Source organism: Helianthus annuus, chromosome 11 (genome assembly GCF_002127325.2).
Source record: "Helianthus annuus cultivar XRQ/B chromosome 11, HanXRQr2.0-SUNRISE, whole genome shotgun sequence".
In the NCBI taxonomy this organism is placed as follows: domain Eukaryota; kingdom Viridiplantae; phylum Streptophyta; class Magnoliopsida; order Asterales; family Asteraceae; genus Helianthus; species Helianthus annuus.
In genome coordinates this window covers 186,290,364-186,295,775 of record NC_035443.2, presented here as the reverse complement: position 1 = coordinate 186,295,775, position 5,412 = coordinate 186,290,364, and the positions used below count along the sequence as shown (strand labels likewise).

General features: G+C 43.2%; 1 non-coding gene across 1 annotated transcript; it reads left to right on the top strand.

The window, feature by feature from the left end:
• Positions 1-953: 953 nt before the first annotated feature.
• LOC118484471 lies at positions 954-1,060 on the top strand. The gene has a single exon (XR_004873582.1). It is a non-coding gene; the product is annotated as a small nucleolar RNA R71 (small nucleolar RNA).
• The last annotated feature ends 4,352 nt before the right edge of the window (positions 1,061-5,412 follow it).

The following is a 5,412-nucleotide window of genomic DNA, read 5'->3' as shown; positions in this document are numbered from 1 at the left end:
CAGACTTTCGAATTTTGCGAATTGCTCATTTGTCTTTTGACGAATTAACCTACCGGGGTACGGAACTCGAGGAGCCTTGGTCGGCTCTAGTGATGGAGGAGAGTTCTTCTCCTGCAGAGGTGTCGGTACTGTTTCTTCCGTTGGCGGTGGCACTTCTGCAGGTCCTACGGTGCGGTTTCGTAGTGTGATGAGGTGAACTTGCGCCTTTGGGTTTGTTTCGGTATTGCTAGGTAATGCGCCTTGCGGTCTCTCGGAAAAATTTTGAGCTATTTGATTTAATTGTTTTTCTATGTTTTGAGTGCTAGCTTGTTGATTTCTAAAATTAGATTCTAATTGTAGAAATCTTTCCGAGTTTTTCTTATCAGTGTCAGAGACGAGGCGAGATATAGTATCTTCGAGCCTTTCTCGTCCACCTTGTTGTTGAGTGAAATTTTGTGACTCATTTCTTGGTTGCTGAAAGTTTGTTCGTTGGGTTTGTTGGTTACTACTATTGCCGGGTTCCCTCCAACCAAGGTTTGGGTGGTTTCGCCATCCTTGGTTGTAAGTTCCCGTTGGGGGACCCGACGGCCTAGGTCTATTATCAATGTAGTTTACCATTTCTTGTTGATCGTCTGTTTCTTTCATGCAACTCCAATTTTCATGTGACCCACCACACCCCTCACAAGCCATAATCGAGACTGTTTTTGTCATTTCCAATTTTTTTATCTTTGAAGAAAGGGCCTCGATTTGGGCTTGTAAAGAAGTGCTTTCATCGACCTTATGGGCGCCCGGGGCGATAGACTTATTTCCCCGGGGGGTGTGCCATTGAAAATTGGTTTGAGCAATTTCCTCAATTTGATTATATTTCGTGTGGGCGTCGATTACCTAAAAGTCCCCCGGAGCTAGAATCAAGTGTCTGCCTAGTGTGTGGCAACAATCCATTATAGAAAGTGGATACTTGTTGCCATATTGCGAGGCCGTGATGGGGACACTTGTGTAATAGCTCCTTGAACCTTTCCCAAGTTTCATATAAGGATTCCCCGTCCTCTTGTGAATATGTATTAATTTCAGCCATTAACTTAGCAGTTTTAGCAAGAGGGAAATACTTATATAGAAATTTTTGGGCTAGTTCATCCCAGGTGTTTACCGATCCAGCTGGAAGGGCGTTGAGCCAAGCCTTCGCTCGGTCTTTTAGTGAGAAGGGAAACATACGGAGGCGGATGGCGTCGTTTGATGCTCCATTGATCCGAAAGGTATCACATATTTCCAAGAAATTAGTTATATGCAGATGGGGATCCTCGTCCGCAAGCCCGTGGAAGGTTGCGGAGTTTTGGAGCATTTGTATCAAATGCGGCCGAAGTTCAAAGTTATTGGCTTCGACATTCGGAGCATTGATAGCGGCGCCTAGATTACCTACGGTGGGTCGTAGATAATCCATAAGGGTACGTTGGTCCGCCATTGGAGGTGGATCACCCGAAACTTTCTCTTGGTTTTTGGCTTTTAACCTTTTTCTGAGAAAGCGTTCGGGTTCTTCTAGTGGTTCTTTTATGTCTTTATTGGAACTGGAGCTCATACACTACGTGAGGTTGGCGTCGGGTTCCAAGTCCTGCAATAAAAACAGAAAAGAATGTTGGTCAGAAGGTTCACCACGGCCCCGTGTTGAGCGAACACGGCCCATGGTCGGAATTTCAGTGATTGTTTTCCAGATCCCAGTTATTGGAAGTTGGACACGGCCCCGTGTTGCACCGGCACGGCCCCGTGGTCAGCCTTCTGTAACTTGGAAAACAAAAGCTGCCAGCAACGATGCTGGGCACGGCCCGTGTCCGACCAGGCACGGCCCCGTGCTAAGCTCTGCAAAAATCTACGAAAAATCCTAAAAATTAAAGAAAAAAATAAAAATATGATTAGGCCGTTGATTCCTAACTTTCTTAAAATCCTTGTGTCCCCGGCAGCGGCGCCAAAAACTTGATGTGTGTTGGTGTGTATATATTTTAGATGTATATTTAAGCCCATTTTTACACTTTTAGCCAAGTTTTAAATTTATAAAACACGATATTCACTAACACTAAACACACATATGGGCAAGTGCACCCATCGTGGACGTAGTATAGTGTTGGTAAGATACCGAGGTCGTCCAAGGACACAAGAGCTTTTAATACCGGTTTATCCTCAACGTCTAATCAAATCAAAAAGTAAGAAAAATGTTTTAAACTAAGAAAAATAAAAACTAACTAAATGCTGAAAAATAAAATAAAATAAAAACAGATAGACAAGATGAATCACTTGGATCCGACACGTGTGTTAGTATAACCTTTGATTATTTTCGCACCTTTGCACTTGTTTAAGAGATTATCTTAATTATTGTAGTAGGCCCCTCTTTTGAAGGCGACGTTACCCTCAACCCAGTAGTTTGAGTCAGCAAGGATACAATCCTAAAGGGTCGGATTATTGAAAGATAATGAATTAAGTTATTAATGCAAATTGTGGTAGGCCCCGCTTTCGGCGGTGACGTTACCCTCGGCTAAGTAGTCTGAGTCAGCAGGGATACAGTCCTAAATAGCCGGGTTATAGTATTAATAGTAGTTAACTTATGAGGGGGTCAAAGAGTTTGGATCCCCGCCATCCAATACCTATGGGCATTGAAGGAGATCCTACTAAATTTGACCCAGGTCCCAAGCAGGACCTCTAAACGCTGAACAAGGGCAAGACCTTTACCAAACCGTTCCCTTAACCCCCGACCAGGTAGCCAACATACCTCCATATAGACCGTGGAGATATGAATGGTGAAAATCTTTTATTTTATATAGACAGTAAAATAATGCCAAGACACCACGGACAAACGATAAGGAAAGATCACCTTCAACATAAGTAACTAGTTATTAAAGTCATTAATACCAAACCAAATAAAAAGTGCAAAAGATTAAAAATAAAAAGTATTATACTAAACACTTGTCTTCACCAAGTGATGTAAGAGACATAGGCAAACATGGCCTTGATTGTCAAGAACTCTTACGATCAATCTTGGATCCCGAGACGACTCACACACTCTACGATGGACAATGGATGATGGTGGTGGATGATGGTGTTATGGTGGTGGCGGGTGGTGGATGAAGTGTGAGAGAGGTGGTGTGCCAAGGGATGAGATGGAATGAAACCAAGCACCCCTATTTATAGGCTGAACAGAAGGCTGGGCACGGCCCCGTGTCCGCTGGACACGGCCCCGTGCCCGTCTGACATTCTCTCTCTTCATTAATTGTAATTCGCAATTACAATTAATGCGCCTGCTGTACTTTCACCACGCCCCCGTGCCCACTGGACACGGCCCCGTGGTGGGCGATGGAAGCTTCTACTGGTTTGTCTTTTCTGCTGCTTCTTGGGCACGGCCCCGTGTTCGCTGGACACGGGGCGTGTTCAGTCTTCTGTTTTCTCTTCTTTGCCTTGGGAGGTGCCGTTGAGGATCCGGGCATTCTACTTTTATTCCTTTTCTTGTATTTATGCTAGAATTAGTTGTCTTTTTGCTTCTTTTGTGATTTTGAGCTCATTTCATCCTGAAAATACAAAAGGAAGACAAAAACACTCTTTTTCCAACATTAGTACTTAAAAAGGGTTAGTTTTATGCCTTAATTGATGTGATTTATATGTTGCATTTTACACACATCAATATTATGGCTCCGATCCTCGATGTCGTACCTCTTGTGGTCATACTTTCCGATGCTTGGGCATTCGATGATCTGTATGATGATGACGTTGACTTATTTATTGATGGTCCTCTTGATGACGCCATGATGATGAAAGGTTAGACGAGAATGTTGTTGCTAATTTCACTTCATGAGATCCTTGTTATCAGACTATCCTCTGATTCTAGTATACACTCAATATCAGACTCCTTTGAGTCTGTGACATCTGCAGCCTTACCGACGGCCGGATTGCAGCCTTCTACTACTGAATCAGACAACGACACCGCTATAACTGCTGCACTATCACTTGCTCGAGATCCCACACCTTCACACGACCCAGAACCTACTCCTAAGACAACTCCAGTTCCTTTTGGGTCAGCCTGATGTTGCACCTATTGATCTTGAGCCGATTCCTGATCCTGACCATGTTTATTTGGTCTACCAGACATTGCACCCCTTATACCTGATCTGGTTCCTGCACATGTTGACCCTCCTTTTGTTAAGCTATTTATCCCCCGCCTGCACCCGCTGATGTTGCTCCTTTTCCCCTATGGAGGCCGACGTCCATTGCACCGACATGCCTATCGCTTTCTTTTAGGACATACCCGCACCCGGGAAGGTACTCTAGGTCAGCACCCGTGTGACGGTCCTTTTGTATCAGCAGCTTTTCCACAGATCCTTCAGGCTGCACTGTTCATTTCTTCACTGCTGGATGAGCCATTCCGATGGTCCCTACCATACACTATGTTGATTTCAGACCCCTACCATCCCTCACATTTTGGAGGCTACACACGGGATGGGTTGCTCCTGTCACAACAGCTACAGTTTGAGGATTTTGAGTCATAGATTTTTGGAGCTTGAGCTGACACCACGTTCTCCACCCTGTCTATGCCAGGTTTGAGTCTGCTAGGTTTTGATTCTTCCTGCACCATGTCACGTATATTAATGTATTAGCTACACATTAATTGATATGTTTCCTTGTCGCTTTCATACCGGGGCTTATAAACTTACATACATACTTACAACGATTTCAAAGGTTATACACATACTCAAACGAACACATGAACTCGCTCAACTTTTGTTGATGTTTTCAAACTACATGTATTAAAGGGGACTAGTCAATGGATCTGGCGGGCGTTGAAAGTTTTATGCTGCGATAGGAATAAAGATGTCATCCAAGGTCTTTGGGTTTGGTCAGTGTGTCTTATTCCTGGACGAGACACGTCTTCCAAACCTTAGTTACTTCTAATATCTTTTGACGAGTCCTTAGTGAACTCATAAACAATTCGTATGGTTTGTAAAACTTGAATTTGAAGTCTACGTTTTAAACAATGTTGTTATGTTTTAAACTCATTTAGTGGATGACAAATCTCTGGTTTTATCATATAGTTGTTGTTATGATTGAATGCAATGGTATTAAGAAAGTCACACCATAATCACGCTTCCGCAAAAGTCAGGGTGTGACATAGTACACGTAAACAATCAAAATATAAATCAAGCAGACGGAATGACGATCATTAAATGACATGACGGGGAAACTGATGACAAAGAACTGGGGAGAAGAAGATGAACAAAATTGCAGGAAATAACCTAGGCTTCATTACGTCTATTTGGATGCAATACCGAACAAAAAAAGATAAAAAAACTAAACCTGGGCGATTCATGGTTGTTTAAGAAACGGGATTGAAGTCATCTTGTTGTATTGGGTCTTGTCCGTTGAAGCCGCTAATGTGATCATCCTCCATGATTCGATGAT